At 45.4% G+C, this 27,149-nt stretch overlaps 1 non-coding gene across 1 annotated transcript; it reads right to left on the bottom strand.

The window, feature by feature from the left end:
- Positions 1–18,763: 18,763 nt before the first annotated feature.
- TRNAQ-UUG (transfer RNA glutamine (anticodon UUG)) lies at positions 18,764–18,848 on the bottom strand. The gene has a single exon. It is a non-coding gene; the product is annotated as a tRNA-Gln (tRNA).
- Between the last annotated feature and the right edge of the window lie 8,301 nt (positions 18,849–27,149).

The following is a 27,149-nucleotide window of genomic DNA, read 5'->3' as shown; positions in this document are numbered from 1 at the left end:
TAAAAGTGACCAGATGCCATCTTGTTATTGGTCTACACAAGACGGTGACGGTCCTCTTGCCACACTCACTCGCTTGCTCGCACTCTCTGTTTGGATTTCTCACACGCTTTCTCTCATCAATTAAATCAGAGAGCCCCATGGGTCAAGGAGCTGAGGTAGCTTTTAACCAACTTTATATCATTCTCCAGTTGAGACTTCGGACCACATGTCTATCAATACCTTGGTTATAGTCTTGTGTGAGACCCCCCAAACCAGAGAATCCAGCTATAAACCACACCTGGATTTCTGGCCCATGGGAACTGTGAGAAAATAAATCGTTGCTTTAAACAACTAAACTCTGAGGACCGTTTGTAATGCAGCAATAGATTAATAATACATGATCTCTTAGTGAAACACAAAATTGGGGTTTGCAGTCTTGGCTTTGAGACAGTGCCCCCTTGCCTTCATATACACAATAAAAAATACATTTGGCTATCTCTCTTTGCTTGGATATGTGGTGCTAACCCAGTTATTGACAAAGAAGCTTTTGAAACTTGCTTCTGGAAGTCAGTGACTAAAGATTCCTTCAGCACAAAGAAGATGGAAAACTTCAGAGTTACCTATAATTTTAGTGTGAGACACCATTTTATTACAGGAGCGCTCCCGTGGAGAATATGTGGAGAAAGACAATGTGAAGTTACTTGATTCGAAAACTACCATGCAGAACCAGACAGAATTAAGACATTTATGAATAAGACAACTGTCCAGAGTTGTGTTTATATATTTTCCCAGGGCTACAGGGTTCAGTCCTTGGACACCTGCGTTCACTACCTGAGTGTTCTCAGCCAGTCTCGTGGGTATAAAGATCATCCAAGTGCTGATAAAAGCCTAAAAATATGTTTCAAGTCTGGACTTCTTCCTTCAATTCCAGATTTGTCTCTCCAACTACCTCCTCAACATTTCCATTTGGATGTCTAATAAGCATCTCAAACCCAACACATCAATCTTCAAATCCTCAACTCCCCTCCCCCCACTCTCTTTCCTATCTTATAAATGACATCCTTTGGTGCTCAAGCCAAAAAATCTTGGAGTTATTCTTGACTCCTGTCTTTCTTTCTTTCACACTCCTACATCTAGTCCATTAGCTAGTCCCATTAGTTCTTCCTTTAAATGATTCAGGATCCGGCTGCTTCTCAGACCTTTGGTCCAAATCTTTAACATCCTTCCTCAGTGGTCCCCTGGCTTCTGCCTTTGCCCTCATTCAGCCCATTCTTAACACAGTATTTCGGGATCTTATTTAAAGTGAAAGTCTGATCCTCTCCCCTCTTCTTACAACATGGCAACAGCTCTATCTCACTTGGAATAAAAGCCTAAGACCTTACAAATGGTCCAGGGTGCCCAGTTTATACTGCCCCTCCTTCCTCTCTGACCTCAAATGCTGCGACTCTGACCTCTCCCTTCCTCTGGTTGAGCTGGACTCTTCCTTGGGGTTTTCACGGCTGCTATGAATGCTTTTTTTCTTTAGAGATCTACATAGATCATTCATTCAGTTCTTTCAGGTCTTTGCTCAGAGGCTAGTGGGGTTTCCTTGATCATCTTTTTATAAATTGTAGTCACCTGTCCTCTGCTCTCAGAACTTTCTCTCTCTTCCTCAGTGTTTTTCTCCGTATCACTTCTACCTGCCACAGCACATGCTTTACAGGAAAATGCCATACACGTACATTTACTGTCCATTTCCCAACACTACAACACAAGTTCCACAAGGGCAAGCATTTCTCTCCACGTCCTCAGTGCCTAGAATAGTACGTGGTTCAGACTAGACATCGCTATTTGCTGAATACGTGAATGATTCTCTTTTCTCACCAGCCTTTCTTTGCTTTTCCGTTCATATTATGGGTATTCATGTGGTAGTCCCTGAGCACCAGAAACTCAAGAGAATCCAGCGCAGACTGGTCATGAAGAATAGTTATACATTTTGTCTTTAATTGCAAATCACAATTATGCAAAGCCTGATTTCCTTTCAACATGCCCTTATTTCCTTCACCTTTTGCCTTATACACTGGTGACAATTTAAGCAAGTGCAGGAAATAATAACGTCTGGGGTCTCCATGGTCTGAAAGAATGAGACGAATATAGAATTCAATGGAGATCTAGTTCATGATTAACAAGGGCAGTATTTCTGCATGCAGGAGGCATGTTAGGAGTTAGTCAAAATAAGTAATAATAAACCCTTGAGAACCCTTGAGGTTTTAGGATCTCTTTTAGACTTGATCCATCTTTAGACTCTGCAAAACCTCAAGACACTCTGTCATTAGCATGTAGTGGCTGTCTTAAAATATGTATGTGCCTTTCCCCCTAGACGGCACGGTTTACGAATACTAAATTGATTAATATCAAAAGACTTGCCCAGATAATGGAAAGGAATGCTACAGAGAGAAGCCAGAAGCCATGGACACTGAAGCTCACATTCTTTTCTGAAGGCATCATGCTTTAGGGGAGGAACAAAGGCCCGCTCACTTGAATCAGAGATGGGGTGGCAATCAGAACTTTGAATTTCTTGGCATTTGTGAGTTTGAGGCTTAACCTTCTGAATACTTGAGCATAATTACATGTGGTTTCTTAAAAGAGCCTCAAACAAAGCAAATCATTTAAGGAATGTCCTAAAAGACATATCATTTAGAGGAACTATGCTTTCAGCCTCTCCAGACCTGAATATACCTTTAAAGAGATTTGCTCATGAACTGCTGGAATTTTCAATAGCGCAAAAGACAGTAACCTTGTGAACTCAGATTTCTCCTGACTCATGGTATCCAAGCTGCCCCAAAGGTTCCTTACCAACAACTCTCTTAAATTCAGAATTTCAAAGCAAAAATCAACTTTGAGACCATGTAACCAGACCTCATTTACCATGGACCCTGAAAAAAAGATGGGGGGGGGGGATAGAAGGGAAGTGGAAGGTGCGAACACCGGGATGGTGAGCATATTTTCGGAAAGATGTTTTAATGAAAGGAGATACATAACACAAGAGTATTGTATTTCATTAATGTAATCACTTGGAAAGGGGCTAATTTGGGTGTTTTGAAATGTACAGGATTTCCTTTCTGACCTGTGCCTTTTTAAATAGTATTCATATCTAGCATTCCCTGAGCATTTCCTATGCGCTAGGCAAAGTGCTTTGCATGGCTTACTGTACTAATTCTATAGCAGCCCTACAAGATACAGACCATTATCATTCCTATTTTACATGAAGAAAATGGGGGGGGGGGGGTAGCAAGGTGAAGTAATTTACCTGAGTTAGTTCACTTTGCACACTGTGGAGCCAGCCCATATGCCGGTCTATCTGACCTGACTCCCACCCTGCTCAGCTGCTCGAGTCTCAACAAGCCCCATTCAGCACACCACACCACACCCCCCCCCCCCCCCCCAGTCATCAGAGATAATTGCACTGAGCTACTAATGGTACTTCTATAGCTCTCTCCCTCCCAGGAGGATCTGGATGGAGCCAATTCGTTGAGGTCCCCCTGTCTGGAGATGGTTTGTGGCCCATCTCCAAGAACATTTGTTGGCCTGTGCCTTTAACCTAATGACCCGGAATGCACAGAATGGAGTGATTCTTCCGTAAATGACCAGCAGATAACTTTCGTAAGTGGAGATGGATCCCACACTTGTCAGAGACCTATATGGTTTGAGAATAATGTTTTCAAGGATGAGGCTAGATCTGTAAGGATTTGTTTTAATACTTTTCGTTCCCAAGGCACAGGTCTGTGGTTTGATATTCCTTTCCACGTCCCCAGAGGCTATTTCCTCTTCCACTGTTTGTGACCTAACAGCATTATTGGTTGACTCTAGGGCTTAGAAGAGTAGCAGCAGGCCATGTGGGTGGGGGCTGTCTGGTCTCCTGGCACAATGTCCCAAGGCATTGCCTCTGGTCCTACTTATGACCCATAGTCACCCACAGAGGGGAGATCAGTGCTTGCAAGCCTATGCATGTACGTGGAGGGTAGGCATGTGTAGGACTGGGTAGGAGAGGTGGTGTTGATGTGTATCACAGTTGTCAAATCTACATTATTTTTCAGGGAGAAAGAATTCACAGAGTGTAGGCATATACACAAATGTTATTGTGAGCAGTAAGTTGATTAAATGTCACCTGCTATCTTCCAGGCACTGGGTAAAGTGGAGGGGACAAGCTTGTAAGCAGAAACAGACACAGGTCCAGATTCCTGGGGTCATCTAGTCTACCGAGGGAAATAAACAGTAAAGGAAAGCTGTGGTCGCAGTTTGTGCTCTGGAAGGAGACATCCCTAGTGCAATGACAGAACACAGGGACTTGAACCTGGTCAGGTTCCTGGGGAACGTAAGGCCTGAGCTGATGCCTGGATGAAGAGAAGTGAGCTAGACAAAAGGAACAGGCAGTCTTTCTAGGCCAGACTCCAAAGTCTATCAGGGCCACGTGGCTGGACCAAGTTGGGTAGGAATCTAACTCCAGGGGGGTAGGAGAAGAGGGTGGCTTTCTGCTTCTGGTGGCACCCCCTGAGCCCACACCCTTTCCAGAGCTGTTATTTACATGTGTTTTCCCCCCCCTCCTCTCTGAAGTTGTGGCCACTCTGAGTGGTAGTCAAGAGCAGCCAACAGGAGCCCAACAATTTAGCAAAGCTAATTCCATCTCCTCCAGAAAATTAGCTACCGGAGGTTTCAAAACTGCACCCCCAGTCTTCTACGGTTTCGGATTATTCCCAAATGTCTCTTTCAACCAGCTCTAAGAAATGCGTTGGCTTTAAAGTCGTGATTCCTGGACGGAAAACCTACCGAGGCAGAAGCATCAGCTGGCCCCCGTTTTCCCCTGTGAGCTCATTCTAGCCTTCAGCCCCACTTCAGATGGGACAGAGGGCAGGGGCACCCCCCCCCCCCCCGGGAGAAGTGCAGGGCTCGGGTGGCGGTCAGCCGCTCTCCCTGTGACAGAGAGGGCTCCCAGGTGGGCTTTACACAATTCTCTGTGCGGACTCCATCTGAGGTAGGTCGCCTTGACATGACAGGTGGTAAAGGCGCTCCTTACTTCAAATCTTCAACCCAGAAAAGGTAGAAGGAACCACCCCCCAAGAGCCAAAGGTGCACAAGAAAACACAATGCCTTCCCGCGATCTACCTCAGGCGGGTTACTGCCACTCCCCGGGTGCCAGCCTTTCCACACCTCAAACAAGGCCTGAAGGACACCCTCTGTCTTCATTCACAAAACTAGAGGGGCACAAGGATGAAAGGCCCCGCTGACAAAGGCAGGGGGATTAGGGGCTTCCCCAGGAATCCTCTGAGCACTTAACAGCCAATCTAGTTTCATCTCCCAATGATGGGGCTTCAATGCAATTCAGAAGCAAAGGCTGTAATCCACAGACTTCCGCCCGTGGCTCCTCCCACACCAGAGACATTAACTGATTTTGTGTGCACTTAGATCCCACATGAAGAGGAGGGCATCTCGGAGGCGAGGCTCAGACGGCACGCTTGACAGGCGAGCCGGCTTCAGGCCATCTTTCCCCTTGTTCTCTCTTAGCCGGAGCAACCACCTTTCGAGCAGAGTCAGCCTCTGCAGATTTCCTGCATATAGTGGTTCCACCAGGGGACTGAACGTCCCTCACCTGGCAGCTTCGGTCTTCCTCCTCAGGGCTGGGGCCCTTCATTGCTCGAAGCTTCTCTATCCCCGAGGGCAGCTGGGCTGGGGCTTCCCTCAACGGCAGAGAAACGATCTTTCTGGGTTGCTACTTCGTGACCTGAGGGGAGGATCCACTCTATTGGTTTTCAACCCAGGCTGCCCACATTAGAGTTACCTGGGGAGGGTTTAAAAGCCAGCATTACCCAAGCCCCCGTCCAGTCCTTTTAAATCAGAATACCCAGAGATGCGGCAGGGAAAGTTATTTTTTTTTAAACGCTCTCCAGGTAATTCTAATGTGCAGCCAGTGTGGAGAACCAACGATTTACCCTCTCCACGTCCACACCCTCTGCCCGAAATCTGTTAGGACACGGGGGTTGATCTCATTCATCCGTTCTCTGGCTTCAGATGATAAAATAGGTGATAAATTTACCAATGTGAAGCCAAGCCAGCAGAGACAAAGGTGGGAGGGGAGACAGAGTTATGCTCCCACAGATTCACCCTCCCTTGGCCAGACCTACTTATCTGAGAATACTGCTCCTGTAGGCATTTTCTTTCATCCTGGAAATACCCAGCATTCAGAGGATGCCTTCCGACCTCATTACATTCAGGTCTCCCTGCTAATCCTTTGGAAATGAGGCTTCTTAAAAAAATAAGCAGCCACCTTACTTGGACCAGCTTTCCCCCCGATGACCCACCTGGACTGGCAGGGGCTTGTCAATTCAAGGGACTGGGCAGGAACTGCTGTTTTGTGAGAGGACATGAGGCTCTCCCACAACTCATTGTGGTGACTGGCCTTGACAAGGCAGGTGGCAAAGGCACTTCCTACTTCAAATTTTCAATCTAGATGAGGCAGAAGGAACCACCTCCCTGGCGGTCACAGACCTCCAGGCACACGCATCCCTTGGGTCACAGACTCCTTGGACCAAATAAGCTCTCCCAGGAGACATACAGTCCAGCCCAGGGGAAGGGTGGCCTAGAGCCCCTGGAAGTCTGTGACATCTCCGGGAGCATCTCCAACCTAGTTAACATAGGGTAGCAATGAATCTTTGTTTTAAATAACATAAGAGGCACAGCGAGAAACTGATTCCATTTAGATAATGAAAAGAATCAAACTGGTTGAAACTCAGATCAAAGCTCCTTATACTCGCTCTGTTAGACAACCACAGATAACATCAAAGACATGTTGCTTATTTTTCTTTTTGTCCTTCGTGCCCGCCACCCCCCACCCCAACCACATTGCTGGGACAATTGTTCACAGAAGATCATATTGTATTTCAGATGGAGAAATTAGATTCCGGTTGGGCTTTGAAAGTCCCCCCCAAATCTCTTGAATGGACCTAATTTATTTGGCCACATGTTTTCAGGATGAGCTCAGGTGAAATCACAGCAAACTTCGTCCTGAATTCTGTAATCTGTGAAGCATCAGCTTCTAATAAAGCACAACATTTTCATTCCCTAGCGATGCTGGTGCCAGGTCACAGCAATTATGGGCAAACATCAGTTTCCAAGTCCACCGCTGTTGCTTAAATTGTACATGGTCTAAAATAACAGCGAGGCGTCAGCTCTGTCCCTCCGGGTGGGGACCCACCCCGCCTCTGCTGCCTCCGAGAAGGAGACACTGCCTGATAGGGTGTGATACTGGAAATGCTCAGCAGCTAAAACATTAGAAGAGCTGCAGTCCCTTGGGGTGACTGGGTGGCTCAGTCGGTTGAGCGTTCTGCTCAGGTCCTGATCTGGTTCGTGAGTTCAAGCCCCGCGTCGGGCTCTGTGCTGGCAGCTCCGAACCTGGAGCCTGCTTCAGATTCTGTGTCCCCCTCCCCTCTCTCTGCCCCATCCCTGATTGTGCTCTGTCTCTCTCTGTCTTTCAAAAATGAATAAACATAAAAAAAAATTTTTTTAGAAGAGCTGCAGTCGCTTTGGGCCATGGGCCAGTGCACCCACTTCCGGCAAGGGCTCTCACTCAAATCTTTTTCTGAAAGGACCGTTTTATGAATTTAAGATGGACTCTGTGTTAGTTTGTTGGGGCCGCCATAACAAAGTACCACACACTGGGCGGCTTTAACAACATGAAGGTACTGTCTCACAGCTTGGGGTGGGTAGGCTTATTTGCCTCTCTCCTACAAGAGGGCTTGTAGATGGCCATCTTCTCCCTGAGTCTCTTCACACTGGCTCTCCTCTATGGGTGTCTGTCTCTGTGTCCAAATCTCCCCCCTTCTAAAAGGAACCGGTCATATTGGATTGGGGACAACCCTCACGCCCCCATTTTAACTTGATGACCTCTGCCAAGACTCTATCTGCAAACAGGGTTTGCACCCTATCTTTTTTGGGGCTGTGGGGAGACACAATTCAACCCATGACAGATCACAGCCAAAATGGAATCCAGTTATAAAAGCTAACACTCACTGAGCATTTCTGCTTTGAATTTGGCATTGCTCAGGGCTTTACACGAATTAATTGATTTAATCTGCACAACTCTATGAAGTCCATACCATTATTATCCAAATTTTAGAACTGAAGAGATTGGGTCTTGGCAAGGTTCAGTCACTTGCCCAAGGTCACATTACTAGTGAGAGCAGAGCCAGACAGAACTCAAAAGCAGGCGGCCTGAATCCAGAGTGGATTCTGTCTACTGCTATCCTACACAGCCTCGATATTTGACGTTTCTGGCAGCCAGGGAAGGCACCTCATAGACCTCCAGCTATGGGGAACTTAACGGACCACAAGCTAGCTGCTAGCTTCAATACTCCGAAATGTATCACCATGTCTGCCATGAGGCCACACTTCCCAAAGGTGGCTCTGGCCAGTGCCTGAGCAGAGGCAACCAGTTCTGGGAGTCGCGGGACTCCTGTGGCAGCTAATGTTTGGCTTGTGCACTCTTTGACAGTTGTACCCAACCTTCCTTACCCTGCAGGGCACTCTAAGATGCTTCCCCCTCCCTCCCCGCCCTAGCCTCTCTCCTGCCCTCGGACTCAGACCTGCATCCCAGTCTGATGGCAGGTGCTTCCAGCCTTCTCCACTTCCTCATTTTCTTTTTTCTTTTTGAATGTTCATTTATTTTTGAGAAAGAGAGACAGAGCGCAAGCAGGGGAGGAGCAGAGAGAGAGGGAGACACAGAATCTGAAGCAGTCTCCAGGCTCTGAGCTGTCAGCACAGAGCCTGATGCGGGGCTCGAACTTATGAACTGCAAGATCATGACCTGAGCCCAAGTCGGACACTTAACCGACTGAGCCACCCAGGTGCCCCTCCACTTCCTCATTTTCTTGCATTTCTCCTAATAAATCCAGGCATGTTGGATCATGTCTCAATGTCTACACCACGGAGGTCCTAAACTAATATTCTATTTAATTCAAAGGTTTCAAAAAACATGTAATTCTGATTCAAATTGTTTGATTCATTAGCATTTTAAAAACTGCAGCACTAAAAAACTTCATCTTCCAGGAGGTATGTGGTTCGCGATTTTTCTTTAGTGTCTGGAAAACTGATACAGCTTATGCCAGTTTTAAGGATGTTTCATTTCGTGCTTGCTCGAATATGCAGAGTTCCTAGAGCCTGGCATATAGCAGGCCCTCAGCAGAGACGATTAAAGGGGTAGAAGACCATTTTCTCTTGTGATAGTCTCTAAAATAAGCTGGTCTGGAGAAGAGAGGTAGCTTCTCTGAGGGTGGAAGGAAAGACAAAAGGCAGACCAGGTTGAGCTTGTCTGGAGGAGAGAGGTAGTTTCTCTGAGGGTGGAAGGAAAGACAAAAGGCAGACCAGGTTGATGATGAAGTCCTAGTAATGAATGTTACCTGGACACATGCCTCCTTCACGAAGGCTGAGTGCTTTCCCAACGTGTCTGGGTCTGCACTTGGAGTGATGGGGGAGGCTTTCAGGGATTCAGAAGCAGATAAGGTATGTCTTAGAGACAGGAACACTGATCGCTGGGAACTTTTAGCCTGGGTGGTTACATTATAAAGACAAACCTCTAAACGCTTTCCTCTTTTCCTTTACCCGTTGAACCATTCACCTTGGTGGTAATGCCTTCAGGCTAGGTCAGGGCCTTTGGTCCAGGGCTCATCTTTTGCTAGCTAGCTGGTCAGTGGCAACTTCTGCAGTCCTTGGACTGCCCTTTTGTAGGTCAACTGAATTCCAGAATGAGGGGTTAGGATGAGTGATGTCTAAGGTCCTCCTCTGTGCTAATATTCTCTGAAATGACCCTCAGTGTGGCATGGGTACTGATCAGCCCAGATAAATTCCCAGGGTGTCAGGGTAGGATAGAGAATGTCTTCCAGCAGTATGCCATTTCTGTTCTTTTCTACCCCAGAAGAACCACACAGTGACCACCCCACCCCACCTGGAGTATTCCAATCACAGGCGGTGGATTCGACCAAGAGAAGAAAAGGAATATCTACCTCTTTACAAGTTCCATAGCTTTCACTTTATGCATCAGTTGTGTTCATCCAGGTGCTTAACATAATTACTATTTTTATTATTATTTTTTAAAATTGTAGTAGAAACAGCTTGATGAGAGGTATATCTGAATCTCTGAAATAATATGCCCTGTTATCACAGTCTCCTGCTGAGTCTTCTCCCATGTTTAAAAATAATGTTTCCAGTGACTTTTTGGTTCATGAGACCATCTCAGAAATTTAAAAAAAATTTTTTTTTCAATGTTGTGTTTATTTTTGAGACAGAGAGAGACAGAGCATGAGCAAGGGAGGGGCAGAGAGAGAGGGAGACACAGAATCCGCAGCAGGCTCCAGGCTCCGAGCTGTCAGCACAGAGCCCGACGTGGGGCTCGAACTCAGGAACCGCGAGATCATGACCTGAGCCGAAGTCGGACGCTTAGCTGACTGAGCCACCCAGGCACCCCACCGTCTCAGAAATTTTTAAAGCAGGGCACGAAGCTGATGGAAACTGGCTCCCCTAACCAGCATGAACATATGCAGGGCAGCTTTGATGTGACTGATGGGATAGTGTTTGCTGATAGGGCCTGCTAATAATCCAGCAAGATGATGTCATTCTTGGCAGGGCTCAGAAAGAGCAGCAACAGGCCAACAGCTCTCCTTGGCTGATACAGCCCTTTTGTAGGTTCCTTGACTTTGCTGTTGCCGAGCAGATGCGATTGGAAAGTTCTGTGGGCCCAGCTGAGCCGTCTTACCTCCCGGGGATGGGAGTTTTTGTCAAGAAACCTTGGGTCACTGGCTGGTTTATGTAAATCCTGTAGGAAGGTTTCCACTGCCTTTAAAGGACTCCCTGGAATGGAGATGTATAATAATGCTAGGAGAGAATTAACTGCTGGACAGACAGGCCTTTGCAATGGACTTGCTTCGCCCCTAGGGGTGAGATTGAAGCCGTTCTAACCCCTTGAGTCTGTCCTGGTTTGGGATGGCCAAGGAAGAGAGGTAGGAACAGGACTCAGGGTGGGGAAGAGGCAACCTCATGGTACTTTTGACTCTAGAATTAGAAACTACTCTATGCTCTTTAATATAATGCATCTTTTAAAAAATTTCTTGGATTTTGCGTAAGTCAAGGACACAGGGAGCCCTCGTGTTTCCAAGTGGAGAGACTAACTGGCAGTTATCCCTCAACACAGTCTAGTCCCGGAAGTGTGTGCCACGTGGTCGGCAGACCTCTCCCCAGCTGGTCTGTCACCTCATCTGTGCCTGCGGCTCTGACCCTGACCGGTCATGGCAGATGCTCGTCCTGATGTAAGAACCCCAGAGAGCCCTATCTGTGCTAGCTGGGGACGCCCTGAGAATAATTCACTTCCTTAACGAAAAGCATTCACTACAGAAATGTAGGACCTATCCCACAAGGAGCTTTGTGAAAACTGGGATACTTCACCATGATATTCCAAGTTGCTGACTTTCTTCAAGGGGTTAGTTGCCTTTACACTGGCACAAAAAAAGTGCTTTTTTTTTTCTTTTTTTTACCAAATTGTCTGGAAATGCAGGCCATTTGTACAATGACAAAAAAACATCCTATTTTAGAATCATTGCAGAACAGGGGATTTTATGTGGCTGGAGATATTCTTAGTGATTATTCTGCAAAAATTTTGCAAATACATCTATTTCTTGATTTATGGAATAGATGCTGTCTAGCAGGGCTTGGAAATAGAGCAAATGTTGGTAAAGCAGATGATATTTTCCAGTTGACTTTTATGATAATAAGAGCTCTGTTGCCATGGAAAAAATCCATCAGTATGCTGAGTTGAAAACATTTGGGAAGAAGGCTGATGGTTCTTTCCAATTCTAGAGAGAGCAACATTCATCCATTCCATAGACACTCGTGGAAAGATGACAACGTGCCCCACAGTGTATTCTAAACAACATGGTTCTTTATTTTGCACTTTGTTAATTTGTCATGTAACTCTGAGGGCACAAATGGGGCAGCTTTCCCTGTCTGCTGGAGGCAAAAGTTTGTGTCATCCTGAGCAGAGAGCAAGAGGGAGGGTCCTGGGGCAAAGCCAGTACTTGGAGAGGACAGTCACGGCAGTTAAAGAAAGTGCCTGGGAGGAGGAAGGTGACAGGCACATTTTGCTACTTTTCCTGTGGTCAAAAACGCTGCCACTTACTGCTTTCCTGAATGCTATTGTTTACAAATATTTGGACGAATCCTACTAGACGAGGGGATAAAATCTGGATACAAACTGGGCATTTTGGTAGAAGTGCAAGTGATCTCTGCCTACGGGGCACTGAGCCCACGACACCATCCAGTCGGGAGCCAGCAGGAGAGATAAGCAGGGAGAAATGTTGCAGAAACGCGTGTTGTTGGAGCAGCCCAGGCCTGGGAAAGAAGTTCTGCAATCAGATCTTTAACTGCAGATGGGCACGTGAGCGGTCTCCGTAGGGCTTCCTTCTCTTCCAGCAGCAGGAGGTTTGATGTTCGGGAGTGGAGGGGGAGGGGTTCAGCCTGCCACATCCAACTCCCACCCTCTGAAACCAATGCCTTACCTATAGCTGTCCTCTTGAGTAGACATAAGGGAGGCCACAGAGTCTGAGAAGTTGAGTTCTAGTCCTGACTCTGACGCTCTTTCTTATGGCCTTGAGCAGGCTTTCTTCTTCTCTCCCTTCCACTTTGTAAGAGAAAGTTACTTAACCAAAGATTGCTAAGGTCTTTCAGTGGAACACTCTACCTACACTCTAGGGCGTTCGCACCTTAGGGTCACCGATACTTAATTTGCTGAAATAAGGTTGGAGGGAGAGTAATAAGGAAGGACAGGTAATTTTGGAAAAGCTGGGGTGGGAGGCCAAGAAGCAGGACGTCATATAACGTCGGGACCTCTCTGTCACAGCAGATGTTTGATTAGGTAATCTCTCTGGCCTCTCTTTCCTTACATCCCGTTCTATTAGGGAATGAAACTGAGGAAGGAGATCCAAGCCATGCTGGGAAATGAAGTCCTCTTCCCATGTTGGCCACTAATGAAAACCTCCATCCAGGTAACATTTGGCTCCACTTACTTGCACAGCTGACTCGGGCCCGGGACCCACATATCCTTGCCAGGCCTACTTTCCTCATCTGTTACCCCCATGTTAAAGAGGAATGATCCAAGTACTCAGCAGGTTGAAATGATCTTGCCCAAGCTTACAAATGGTGCCCATTATTTTGCCCCCAAACCACAACCAAACAAAAAGCAATCCAGAAGGATGGAAAGGCAAACATACTAGTGGGAAACGTAAAGGCACCCTCCTTACTTAAATAGCCTTTTTGAAAACCCTTCAGCGTATAAATAGTGACTAATTTAACTCCATAAAAATACATTGGCTCTGGGTCAGATCATTTGTATCTGCTTGCAGGAAGACGAATTGCACAATAGATCCGGCCAAATACTGTAGCCTAAATATTGGCCCTTTTCAAACTGTTGAGCTGAATTTTTCAGAACAAAATTCATAACATTCCTCCCCACCCCCCCCCCCGCTTCTTTCACTGCATGTAAAGTGCCTTTTTTTTTCTGTTTTTAAACTCCAACAGGGAACCCCTAAGGCAACCTAACCCTCCTTGACATAGGCAGTACTCTGATTTATGGGGATCATGAAAGATGATTGTACTCTATCTGAATGAAGGTCGTCACTGTGAAAACCTCACAGAGACCATAAACACACTCTGCTACAGCCGAGCCTCCTAGCTTTTGAAAAGACCCATTCAGCGCGCTGGCAGCCTGGGCATACCTTGAAGTGGGCGAGCTTGTTTTTGCTAAGAAACTTCTATGGACTAGGGAGCTTTTCTAGGCTCTGTGTAAAGGTTCACCGTACACATTTGCTTAGTCTCTGTATGATACACATTTACAAATTCTTGGAGTTGAGCATGGGGAACTGAGCAGCCAGAGTCCCGGGGATGAAGCCACATGATGCCGTTAGCAGCCCCAGTCACCGCCGTGACTTTAATAGCTCCGCTGGAGTTGTCTGGGCTCTAAGTGGTGGATTCACACAAAAGACACCAGAGCCAGACTGGTCCGTGTCCCCAGTAGGACCATGGCTGGAGTTGTGGGGAGTAAAGTTCTGGGCAGAGACCTAACAAGTGTGGATAGACATGGGGTGTGTTTCCTTGGATGAAATATTTGGTTCTCCCTGGTGACTTCTGCCTTGTGAAAGAGGGGGGCGGAAAGAGAATCCCCCCACCCCAGCCTTTCTTTGTTGTCTCTCCTCTCTGCTGAACTTGGAGAATGGAGGGAAAGCAGGAAAGCACGAAGGCCGTACGGGGTAGTGGCTCAGAGCTCACACTGTGAGTCTGGCAAGGCAAGCACTGTATCCCACGTCCGCCATAGCTTAATGAGCTTTCATGGTCACGGGCAATGAACACTCCTGGCTTTCCTGGGTTAGAGCCTAGATCCAAGTTGAACAAGGGAACTTACTTATTTTTCTTACTAAACTAACAGAACTTTGGCTTTTCCAGACAGTCCAGGACAGGTGATGAAGTAAAATGGAGAAGAAAGTTCTCAGGAGAAAGATTTACATAGGGAGGGGAAGCTTAAAATTAGGATGCTTCCCTTGAGGTCTTGTGAACTGTTTGACTCTTCTTTTCCTCGGACTTTTTTTTCTGCATTGGAATTCTCTTCTTCATCCTCAGAATGCCAGTACACATCTAGTCTTCAGAATACCTTATTGAGGGGCATCGTGAGGGATGAACAAGAGTAGCAGTGTCCAGATTTGGGGGAATGGTACCAAGGTGGGACGGCAGATACAGGAGCTAAGAATGATGTCTGGGAGCACGAGACAGCAGGTCATGGTGTGAACTATCTCGGGACTGAATGGGACGTCAACTCCCTTCTAGAAAGGAAAAAAGAAGGGAGGGAGGGTAGGGTGGTTTTAGGCTGCCTATACCATGTTACGTGGGCAAAGATCAAGCTGTTATGTTCGAATGGGGAAGATGTCCAGAAAGCAGATACTTGGGTCAAGTATGAGCATATAAACTGGTGATTAGGTGTCCTTAGGGCTTTTCTTCTCAGATGTTGGGCAAAGAGTATGCAATTTCCTTGAATCTCCTTAGGACCTTCTTGGGGAAGGATGAGGGCCCCTGAGAAACATGTACAACCTTGTCAGATCCTTGGGAATCGGTCAGAGTCCATTGTGAGCCACCTCTAGCTACCTCCTCCGCAGTCTCCCACACCTCAAGCATCCTCAACTGTTCCTCAATCCACTGTGGCTCAACAGGATTCCATCACAAGCCAGCTGAAACCAATACCGAATCAATGTCAGCAGGATGAGTTGCATCCTAGAAGTCACCATTTCTGTACCCCAGTCCAGCTCCCAAGGTTGCCTCACAACATTTTGAAGCTCCAGCTATTTCCTACTCCATGTCCGTACTTCCTAAGACAAAGCATGAAGGGGATCAAAAGAGAGGTGTGGGAGGCCAAAATAATAAGCTAAGGGTAGGGAGAATTTGCTTCTGCGACTCTGTGTTATTCTGACCTCTTCACTTGGGGAGAGGAGAAAAATCCAGCACCTGGGACCTCTGGATGCCCCTCAGGTTGTATTCAGAGTCCTCCTTGAGAGGGAAGGATGCTTAGAAACTGCCAAGGCAATGGGCCATCTGCTCCCTTGTCCTCTGGTCCTCAGGGGCAGAGGACAGCAGTGGTGAGGAGAGGCTAGGTGATTCCCAAGAGCTGCACACTTCACTCTACATTCCCATGGCCCAGATCTACTGCCAGAAAATATGGTAACCACCCAGAGAGGAAGAGCATTGCAATCACCCAGAGGGAAAATCAGGGCCAGCTGGAGCAAGCAACTAGTTCTAGTCTGAATGACCATCATACGGCCCCCACCCCTCGCCATTAAGGAGTTCCAGGCTACTTGTTTGAGTTTAAATGAACAACAAGCCTATAAGCTGAAGACCCATTTAGATGTAGGCAAGCACTAGCATTCACCTCTTCCTCCTTCTATCTTTTTCTTTTCTTTTTTTTTTTTAAACTAAAAAAAAAAAAATACGGCCATTCACGGGTGCAACAAAAGCAGATTATCCATATTGCTTCGCTTGCCCGGTTGACACCCAAGTGGATTCTGCCAATTTACATGAGCATTTGCTCTTTTCCGAATTTTTAATAGTAATAGTGTTATGACAGGACTGTTTAATATAGAATCACCCCCTTAAAATGGCTCCAGAAAGAAGACCCCTTTCACATTTTTAAAAATAGCTTGATGGAAGCTTAAAAAGGACCCGTCTTCCAGGGAAGCTCCAGAACAATCTGTGTGATAAGAGGATAACACCAGCAGTGCCCTTTTGCATCACCCTGTGAGCTCCTCTTGCCCTGTTGATGTGCAAAATGTGTGCAATATAGCACATAAAATGGGTTGTCAGCTGGGGGTATGACAAGCTTTTTATTGTAGGCAATACATTTTATCTGTAAAGTTTGTAGGTGTAACTCAATTTCCCCCAAATGTGAAATCATCTCAAATCCTCTCACACTCAACAATTTATCTCAGCGGACTCTAGTCTTTGCCTTCAGAACAGTCCCAGTCACTGTCATCATTAGGCTGACTTTTGCAAAAGCCTTCTTGCTTCTACCCTCACCCCCCAGCCCCTGCCCCCACCTTCAGTAGATTATCCAATAGGATCCAGAATAAATTTTGGAAACGGAAATCAAACCACTTAACCCTTCTTTTCAAAACCCACTAGTATCTTCCCATCTCACTTAGAATAAGAGCCAAAGTCCTTAGTTGGGCCCACAAAGCCCAGCCAAGTCTCTGACTTACCACTTACTACTCTCCCAGTCTTTGCTCTGCTCTGGCCTCACTGGCTTCCTCACTAGTCTTTAAATAGAAACAAACTTATACCCCAGGACCTTTGCACTTGCCATGACGCTTACTCATGAGAATGCTCTCTTCTCACAACCTGCTTCCCTAGTTCCTTATAGTCTCTGATAAAATGCTATTTGGCCATTGACATTGTTGATACCCCAATCACTCCTTATCCATGCTACCCTGCTTTACTTTCCTTTAAATTATTTACCATCACTTGACATATCGCATATGAATTTGTTCATTTGTTTATGTTTAGTCTTTCCGCGTGAGCAGGGACCTTCTTTTGTTCCCTACAGTATCCCCAGTAACTTAAATAATTACAAAACTTAAACAAAGCTTAGAACAATTCCTGGCACAGAGCTGGAGCTCACTAAATATTTACTGACTGGATGAATGAATTACTGAGTCCTAATGCTCTGTACCATCAGCTGGCAACAATGCCCAATAAGGTTGTACGTGATGAAGGGGCTGGGAGTAAAAATTAATTATCAAGATGGTCAAGGGTTTTTAGAGAATAAGCAAACGCAGGAGAAACATTTAAAAATTAAAGGGGGGGAGAAAAAAAGCAGAAAGTGATCCTGGTTCTCGTTCACCCATCCACTGAACCAAAGCCAGGCCAGATTTGTTCTCTTCAGTTGCTGAAATCTGGTTCTTGTCACAAACCAACCTAGACATCTATTTTGATACACATATTATATGTCTCTTGGCATGCAGAGGATTCATATCACTTACCAGATTTATTGAAATTATGAAAAGCAGTGTGAAATGCCTCCTGCCATATGGGAAAGAGGTGAAAATGCTGACATGTGGCTCTTTTCCAATTTCACAAAAGTTTAGAGTTTCAGACTTTTTTTCTCCTCCTGGGCGTGGTGGCTCTTTCTTATCAAACATCTAGTCTCTGAGTAGCCATAAAGTCCTAGCTGTGTATCTTGTGGTTTTTTTAATACTCAAAGAACCGCATTCTGATGTGTATCAAAATGGCCACTTGGGCCCAGCTATTACAAGAAGAACCGAAAGGGCTTTCTTTGCCCTGTTAATTGTCTGTCGGTCCTATTTCACTTTATTTAGCGCTGGTGAACTGGGAAGGGCCTGTGGGAAGGGACCTGGCCCATTCGGGACACACGCTGCCATGGGAACGCAAGCATGCTGAGCCCAGGCCCAGCCCAGGTGGCGGGGGGGGGGGGGGGGGGGGGGCGGGGGGAGGGGGTCTGTCCCTACCACCCAGCTGTCCTGTGACCTGGGGCAGGGCAGGTCTCCATCTCTCCGTGCCTCACTGTCCCCTCTGCTGCCATTCTCTCACCTGGGCTGTCCCACAGGGTCTCCCAGTTCCTTCAATGTTCAGTGGAGACGAGGAGTACCTTCTCCATGGGGTTAGGAAGATCAGATCAGATGGTTCAATGTTCAAATGATTAAAGGGCTTCAATGGGAGGCTAACTCAGAAGTTCTCCCTAAAGTTTTAGCAGGGATTATCATTACCTGTTGCGATGACTATAGCTTATACTCCAGTGGCCTCTTTTACAGGGAGTCGACAGATCTTTTACACCTAGATGTAGTTCTTTTCTAGATTCTATTTTTTTTAATTTTTTTACACTTATTTATTATTTTTTTTACCGTTTATTTATTTTTGAGACAGAGAGGGACAGCATGAACAGGGGAGGGGCAGAGAGAGAGGGAGACACAGAATCTGAAACAGGCTCCAGGCTCTGAGCGGTCAGCAAAGAGCCTGACGCGAGGCTCGAACTCACGGACCGTGAGATCGTGACCTGAGCCAAAGTCAGACGCTTAACCGACCGAGCCACCCAGGCGCCCCAACATTTATTTATTTTTGAGAGACAGAGAGAGACAGAGCGCGAGCAGGGGAGGGGCCGAGAGAGAGGGAGACATAGAATCCGAAGCAGGCGCCAGGCTCCAAGCTGTCAGCACAGAGCCCGACGCGGGGCTTGAACCCACGAACTGTGAGATCATGACCTGAGCCAAAGTCAGACGCTCAACCGACTGAGCCACCCAGGCACCCCGTCTAGATTCTATTTTTGATTGAAGTGAGTCACTTTGGCTAGGGAAGTAGTCAATCTGAATTGCAATATTATGCACGTTTTTTGGTGGTGCTTGTACCTAATATGCCAGCCTGGCCGGGATGTCGTGCAAACCCTTCCCAATGTTGTACAATTTCCCTGCAATACGTAAACATGGCTTTTGTTGTTAGCGACTCTAAAACATCTTTATTTCCAAACTGTCTTACAAATACTGTTAGCAGGCCGGATCCACAGAAAGAAACAACTGCTTCGAGCCTGTAGCTCACCTGCAGCCCCCAGATGCAGCCTAGATGTCCTGCGGTAGGCATGACCTCAGCCCAGAGGAGTGAGTGACTGAGTCAGTGAGTCAGTGAGTGAGGGTCTGTCTGTGTGTGATGCTATGGAGGAAAAGAACTTGGTAAATAAAACTTCACGGTCCTCTTTCCAGAGGACTTTCATTTAAGTTGTGCTAACCTGCCATTAGACCTTCATCCCCAACTCACCCGCTAGCATTTCCCTGATGTCAGTTTTAGGTAGTTTCTTCACAAATGGCCCCTCTGATCCATTAAACATGAGAAATCTCATAGGACTGGAGCGGAGACTCTAGTGCTAATCCTCACCCTTCCAGATAAAGCAGGAAAGAAATCCGTGAGTGTCTATTCTGCCCTCCGTGTATTCAGTACTCACAATATACGAAGCACATGCAGGTTTACTCCCGCACTGGGAGCGCCTGCATCAAATAGCTTGTATTCCCAAGAGGGCCTGACCCTCAGCCCATTACTGCCAGGCTTTCCAGGTAGGAATTGCACACATGGTTTTATTCCTTTGCCTCTCTCCCCTCGGGTGGCGTTTTGCATTTGTTTATTCTTTGGCAGAGATTTCCAGCATTCTTCTATTTGGTAACTAAGTGGTAACTGTGCTCAGAAGGAAAATGCCCCTGTCAGCAAAGAACAAGAGTCTGGTAATGTTTCCAGAGAAGACTTTTGTTAGCCTTCAGATAAAGCTATGTGGTCATGAGGACTATGTACTCATCACTAAACTAAACTGACTGCAGTATGCAGAAGACAATTGTTTATGAAGAATAGGGCGGTGTTACCTCATTTGTACAGATGGCATCAGTGGGTGATAAAGTTTCCAATTCCTATGTGACGTTGGGTTATCTTGAGAACAAAATATTCAAGTCCAAAGTACTCATCTTAGCTGTATTTTGTTAAAATAATTTTTATAGACGTATTTCATATTTCTTGCCATTTTAAATCTAGTGACTGAACATATTTCAGCCTCTTCTTGATGACTCAGAATCATCACCATGAACGTGGATAATTTTACTGTGCTCCAGATAAGCAATGACATCGGGGCCTGTTGAGTTATGAGCTGTGGTGGAAAATTCCTAGGTAAATGTCTCAGGATCTTAGATTTATTGAGCTCCAACAATTTTTCTAATTCTCCCCTGGATGTCAGACTTACACTTGTTACTGTCTTGCTGTCTTTGTCTCTAAAAACCTTCCGCCACTCTCGCCCTTTCATTCAAGGACTATCTTTGAGGGTGCACTGTGTACGAGAGGGTACAGGGCAGTCAGGACCGGGGCGGGGGCAAGGGCCTGCCTGCAGGGAGCAGGCCTGCTCGTGAGAGAGGCAAACAATAAACAGGGTTACAGTTAAACGGGTTAATTCTAATTGGCTTTGGTCTGGGAGAGTGACTAGTCACACTTGAGAGTCATGTATAAACTCAGGATAAATGGGATTTCAGAACTTTGCATGATCGGAGTCTGTTTCTATTTCCTTCTGAGTAGTTCCTCAGCAATGAGATTGTTGGCTTCATGGCTCTGGGAAAATCCAGACCTTCGGTATTTCCAGAGAATACTGAGCATAACACTGAAAAGGGCTTGATGTCACTCAAGCTAGAGTTTCTATCGTCTGCCAAATGGCCCTCTGCCTGCAACTTCACACTGAGGACAACATGGCATCTGAGAGTCTAGAGATTCCAAATTCACATCTCCAGGCCTGGTCTCTGTTCATCGCCATATTTGTGGATCTAACTGCTAAGTCCCCCTCTCCAGGTGGATGTCTCATGACATCTCAAGTTTACCTGCTGATTGCACCCCTCACCATTGCCCCCACCCCCCATTCTCTTCCTCTAGTCTTTCCATCTTGGTAAAAACAGTGTTATAATCTTCCCAACACAGAGGAATTATTCTCAAGTTCTCTCCTTCCCTCATCCCGCACTCTCTTAAGTCCTAGCCCACATCGAATTCATCAACTAAACTTGGGGATTTTTATCCCAAGAACGTATCACAACTCTGAATCAGACAAGGATTCCTCGCTCCCTGAGACCCATCAGTATCCTGCTTTGCACTTGGAGGAAAATCCAAGCTCCCAACAGTGGCTTCTAGGCATGATAGGATTAGTCTCCTGTTTCCACTTTCCACTTCTTATCCTGTTGTCCTCTCCTGCCAGGCTCCAACCTGGCAGGATGGCTTCTACCCATTCTTCCCCACCCACTTATGTCAGGGGCCAAAACACTGTATTTCCTGTGCTTAACTGTCCTTCCCCAGACCAGCCAAACGTCTGGCTCCTTCTTGTTATCGCTGAGGACTTAACCTTAACCTTATAGAGGCCTTACGCCAGCACCTCTGACTCTTTGGTGCGCACGCAGATCACTGGGATGCAGATTCTGATTCAGTAGGGCTGGGCTAGGGCCTAAAATTCTGCATCTCCAACAGGCTCTCAAGTGATGCCCAGGCTTCTGGTCTGTGAACCATACTGAATCCTAGTAGGCAACCCATAAATATTTTTTGTTGAGTATGTTTTATACCCTTCTCAGCCCTCAGGGGTATGAAAGATCTAAGTCTCTAGCTGTAAGTCAGAGCAAATCAGCTTGTATTCGAAGGTATTACTGATTCAAACATTAAGGTTTGATGAAGGCTTTATCCTTTATCACAATGCCCAGAGAATGATGACGTAGCCTATTTGGAATGATTGATGACAAAATCAGTTACCCCTTTCAAGTGGGGTTTTGTTGTGGTTTTTAAAATTTTTTTTAATGTTCATTTTTGAGAGAGTGAGAGAGAGACAGAGACAGAGCATGAGTGGGGGGAGGGGCAGAGAGAGAGGGAAACACAGAATCTGAAGCAGGCTCCAGGCTCTGAGCTGTCAGCACAGCGCCCAACGCGGGACTCAAACCCATGAACCACGAGGTCATGACCTGAGCCAAAGTCAGACATTCAACCAACTGAGCCACCCAGGCGCCCCAAGTTTTGTTTGTTTTTGAAGTCGTTTTGATTTGGTATTCCTATCATTCCCTGAATTAAAACTTCTCAACTACAGCAATGGATGGAATGGAGAAGGACAAGGGTTTACCAGCTAACTCTTTATTTACTCTACCTACTTTCCCCATAAATGTTAGAAGCAACACTGAGAATATGCCAGTGAGAGTTCAGACACTGCAAATTTGTGATTCTTCTTCAGCTTTCTGGCTTGTAAATTCACATGAAAAACTAACCACAGATCACAACTGGTGATACAGCTTTCTTTATGAATGAAACAGAGACCATTCCTTCATTTTATGAAGTGCCTTCACACTATTCTTATGATTAACCAATTGACCAACAAATCCTTGATGCATGCTTACTGTATGCAGAATATTTTGTACAAAGATCTTAAGATATGGCCACTGCCTTTTGAAGTTATTAAAATTCTGGTGAAATACATGAATATTCATAGGAATTGGATCATGCAAAGCAACCCAGGTTGAATAACTTACCATTCTGAAGTCAAGGACCAAGAGCATCTGAATTCCTAAGGATCTTTCCAAGTCCGTGACCTGCCACTCTGTATTCAGTGCTAAATGAATTGTAAAGAAGAGTGGATATCAAACTTTAAGGTGAAAAAAATGCCCTTATTAAATATAAAGTCAGATTCAGTGGGCCTGGGTGGAGGCCTAGAACTTGTATTTCTGACAGGCTCCCAGGTGATGGCAATGTTAGTAGTGTGAGGGCCATGCTTTTTTGTTCCAAGGAGAGAAAAACACCACTACTCCAGTTATGGCCACCAAATTCCCAGGCACATCCCCAGATCTACTGAATCTGAATTCATGAGGTTGGGGCTCAAGAATGATGTTCTAACAAACTTCCCAGGTAATGTTTACATATTCTAAAGATTGAGAAGCACTGACATTAATTGCCAGAGGAGAGATGTGTTGAATTCAGGACACATGTCCTCCCCCTAACAATTAGTCACCAGAGTGATAGCAGGCTGCAGACATTTCAGGGGCTGTCAACTCAGTACCAAGTGGCCTGGTTTGACTTTACCAACTTAAGCAGGTATAAGGCTGGCCAGCACCTCCGACTAGAGACTGACACTCCCACCATGTTTGTTCGGCACAGACTGGGTCAGACCAGAGCATAGTGGCCAGAAAGGAGCTACGATTTAGCTAGATTGATGGCTATTCTTATTGTAATACTCATGAGGAACGGAGATTGTAATGGGTCTAACAGATGTGGACATCCTAATGCCAGAGAGTCTCTCTGCCTAAAAGGGAATTGTAATCATGCAATATATTTCCCCATCCTCTGGCCTTAGATTGAGTTGTCACAGGCTCCCAGACAATGCTCCAGGCGCCCCAGATGGTACTGGCTGACATACTCTGAGCATGTCATTATGTACACGTGAAAACCACATGAGGGCAACAAGCTTCTGGAGACTAAATGCAGGGTATTACCCCCTTCCCCCAGGTCCCTAAGACACTGCTGGGTGGAAGAGAGATAAATGGGACCTCAGGCACTTGTGAGGTCTTGGGAAAATGAGGACTCATGGGAAATCCTTGGGGCGAGGGTGCTAGGCAGACACTGGGAAATTCCTCTAACAAGGAGAGCAAAATATATTCAAGTTCTGGCACTTTCTTTCTCTTTTAATTTCAACACGGTCTTACCATTTGGTTTGGGAAGTGTAATTGTGGACTCAGGATAAAACCGTTAACTTTTTATTCTAGCAGAGAATTAAAACAATGATTTCTACAAATGTATTTCGCAATTTCGCAATAATGATTCTGCCCAGCCAGTAAAAATAAAACAAAGGCAAATGCTAACTCGAAATCAACAAAATCCTTGGGTAATTCATTTTCTTTGATCTAACTGATTTCAGAGATCTAAGAAGCCCGTTAATCAGGACTCATCACAGATCCTGACTTTGGAAATAGAGACCTCCCCCCAGTCTAGTTCTTTTAGATTCACAATAAGCATGTCTACACCAGGCCACAATTATGCTGACTCCTTGGGCCCTATCTACTGTCCCCAAACTCCAAACAGAAACATAAACAAGAGTCAGGAAAAGCTACTGCCTTGGGTACCACTTCCACTGACATGGGCTTGCTGTGGACTCCACCATTGTTGGAGCTTCTGTCTGACACTCTGAATTCCATCCAGAATCTAATAGCCCCAGAAGAGGTAACGCCTATAGATGTCATCCAAAGTGAAGCATTTTTCCAGAAAGAAGTGAGAAATTACAAGGGCCCAGGGGGGACACAAGAAACCATGACAGAAGAATCTCAGAAGACTTGAGACCATCCCTGGTTTTTTGTTTGTTGGTCGGTTGGTTTGTTTTATACAGACTGTTGCTTAGGAAGGTGTAAGCTTAGGAAATTTCCTTAATGCCTCTGACCCTCTATCTTACTCTCCTCTCAAGGCCACTAGAAAGAATAGAATGAAGTGATATTGAATGAAATGTGGGTATCTCCCCATTTTGAAAAGTGGAAACTCTTTTATCAATATGAGCTATTATTTTCTAAGGTAATTTCCTGGTCTTGCTCGAGGCAGATCTGACTCTTCAGAGGAAGACCAAGTACCAACCAGTTAATTAGAAGGAAAGTGATGATTTTAAAAGGAAGAGTATCGTCTACGAATAGTGTATGTATTCTTATTTCCTTTGAAATACAACAAAATATAGGAGTTAAACTTCTAGATAGTAATCAAGGAACCTGCATGACTCTGCACTTGCAGTGATAGGTGCTTAAGGTAGAAGACACTTTATGGTACGATCACAGTAGCCTAACCAACCCAATGATAGTCTTGAGTTATTTTAGTTTGTTTGGACCTTAGCTTTGGTGTGATCTTAACTGGCTTCCTTTCCAGAACTTCACTGTGTGTGAAAAGGTTTTGCTTTCAGTTGTTCATTGAATTATTTCTGGTGTCCGAATCAGAGGGAGACAGCCCTGGAAAAGATAAAGATTACAAAGCAAAGTCATTTGAGGTGTTAGCCTTTGATCCTCGGAGTTTGTAAAGATGCACTTATTAGACTCCAGACGCCCCCAGTCAGGCCATGGATTAACTGGACAACTGGAGGACTGTGGGTGAATAGTACAAGAAGCATGTCTAACAGAAAGATGTTTCCACCTGGAAGAATGGCTCTGTTCCAGCCCAATTCCTTATGGATTTGTTAATTGGATTTGTTCTTGCAGTTAAGGCAAATCACCATATATGCTAGTTAGTGGTTTCAGGCACTGCACAATTGGAATTCTGCTCAAGGAAAGGTTGGCCAAGAAAGAAAAACACTTTCTCAAGAGGTTTACTCCTACTGGACTGAAAGAAAATTTACATGTTGAGCAGAGCCAGAAAGGAAAGTGAAAGTTCTGTACGTCTCAATTTCACTACTTAGGAGATTCAGATGTGATGTATTTAAGCCTTCCCATACATGGGAAAGGCACTGGGCCAGGTAGTTCTGTGGAAAAAGTTCATGCATACAAAGTGTGTGGCCACAAACCCAGCACCTCATGCCCCACAAAACACCGAAGCCATATAATAACCCTTCAGAGTAAATCACAATGCTTATTAGAAGATGGTGTTACTGGCATTGCCACTGGTGAGCGCAGGTGTGCCTAAAAGATCCCTGTACTGAAGTGTTCTTTCCACACTGGATGTGTGGAGCTTTTTCAATTTACAGATGCAGCTTTTATTGTCCAGCCAGAACAGCTGGTGCAATTCAAGTGCGTCTGCGGTTGCCACCCTTGGAAGGTGTCACCTGGCCGTGGGGGGCCTGATGGGACATCGGTAAGATCCGAGAGAAAGGATGCGTGCGATAGACCATTGAAGACCATTCAAGACCATTGAAGACCATTGAATTCAATTACATTGAATTGTAAACTCAGAAGACTATAGGGTCAAATGCAAGTTAAGATCCCAGATTGGATCCTGGGACAGCAAAAGGACATTCATGGAAGAAACGGTGAAATCTGAATAAAGCCTGCAGTCCAGTCAATAGTCATACACCAGTGTTAGCATCGCGGTTTTGACAAATGCACCACATGATGGAAGACATTACACCAGGGAAGCTAAGTGAAGAGTTTATGGGACATCGCTGAACAGTCACTGCAACTTTTTAAAAATCAATTTTAAAAATCAATTTTTTTAAAGACGTCTATGGGGCTAGCATGTAACATAGAGGAATGAAATGAGTCAGGTTGGGATGGACAGTCACAACCCGGTCAGCCCTTACTCTGTCTCGAAATTGCCCGTTGCTCACTTCCAATCAGTTGTTCCCATGTGGAAACGCAAGCTCCGGTTTATAGATTTTCTGAGCTTTCAAGAGAATGTAAAACTTGGCATACGTGTGTCTGTTTTTAAAACAATGGCTAAAAAAATGCGAAAACACGTTAGAGACAAAGAAAATACGGTTACTCTGCGAGGACAAGCGGCCCATGTGTCTGACTTCTCTTGCGGGCACTAGGGCAGGTCAGTGTACAAAAGGATGATCCGAAAAGCTTTAAAAATGTAGATTCCTAGGTCCCAACATTAGATGTTCTGATTAGGCAGATTCAGTGTCAAACCCAGGATCCTCCATTTTTATCGACGAAATGTATCCCAGGTGATTTTGACATAGGAAGTTCACAAAAACACTGGGAAACATTCTTTTAAGGGCTGAGATCCCTTTTCCCGTAGCTTCTTCACATCCTTCCATTCAACTTCTTATTCTCCCTCTCATCATCAATGATACAACTTCAAGGCCAGTATTAAAGTACAAGTCCAGAACTGTTCTAACATGGTGGCCACTAGCTACAAGTGACCAGAAAGCAATCAAAATGTGGGGCTCTCAATGGAAAATACACACAGGATTTCAAAGACTTCGTACACATTGTAAAATGTAAAATATAAATGCTTATTATTGATTAAAAGCTAACATGGTAATATTGTAGATATACTGGGTTCAGTAAAATATATTAAAATTAATTTCACCTGCTCCTAGGAAACTTAAAGTTACATAGGAGCCTTACATTTGTGACTCACATTATATTTCTGTTGGATGGTTC

This window comes from Prionailurus viverrinus, chromosome A1 (assembly GCF_022837055.1).
Source record: "Prionailurus viverrinus isolate Anna chromosome A1, UM_Priviv_1.0, whole genome shotgun sequence".
Lineage (NCBI taxonomy): Eukaryota > Metazoa > Chordata > Mammalia > Carnivora > Felidae > Prionailurus > Prionailurus viverrinus.
Note: the sequence above shows the minus strand (reverse complement) of the source record. Positions and strands in the feature narration are given on the sequence as shown.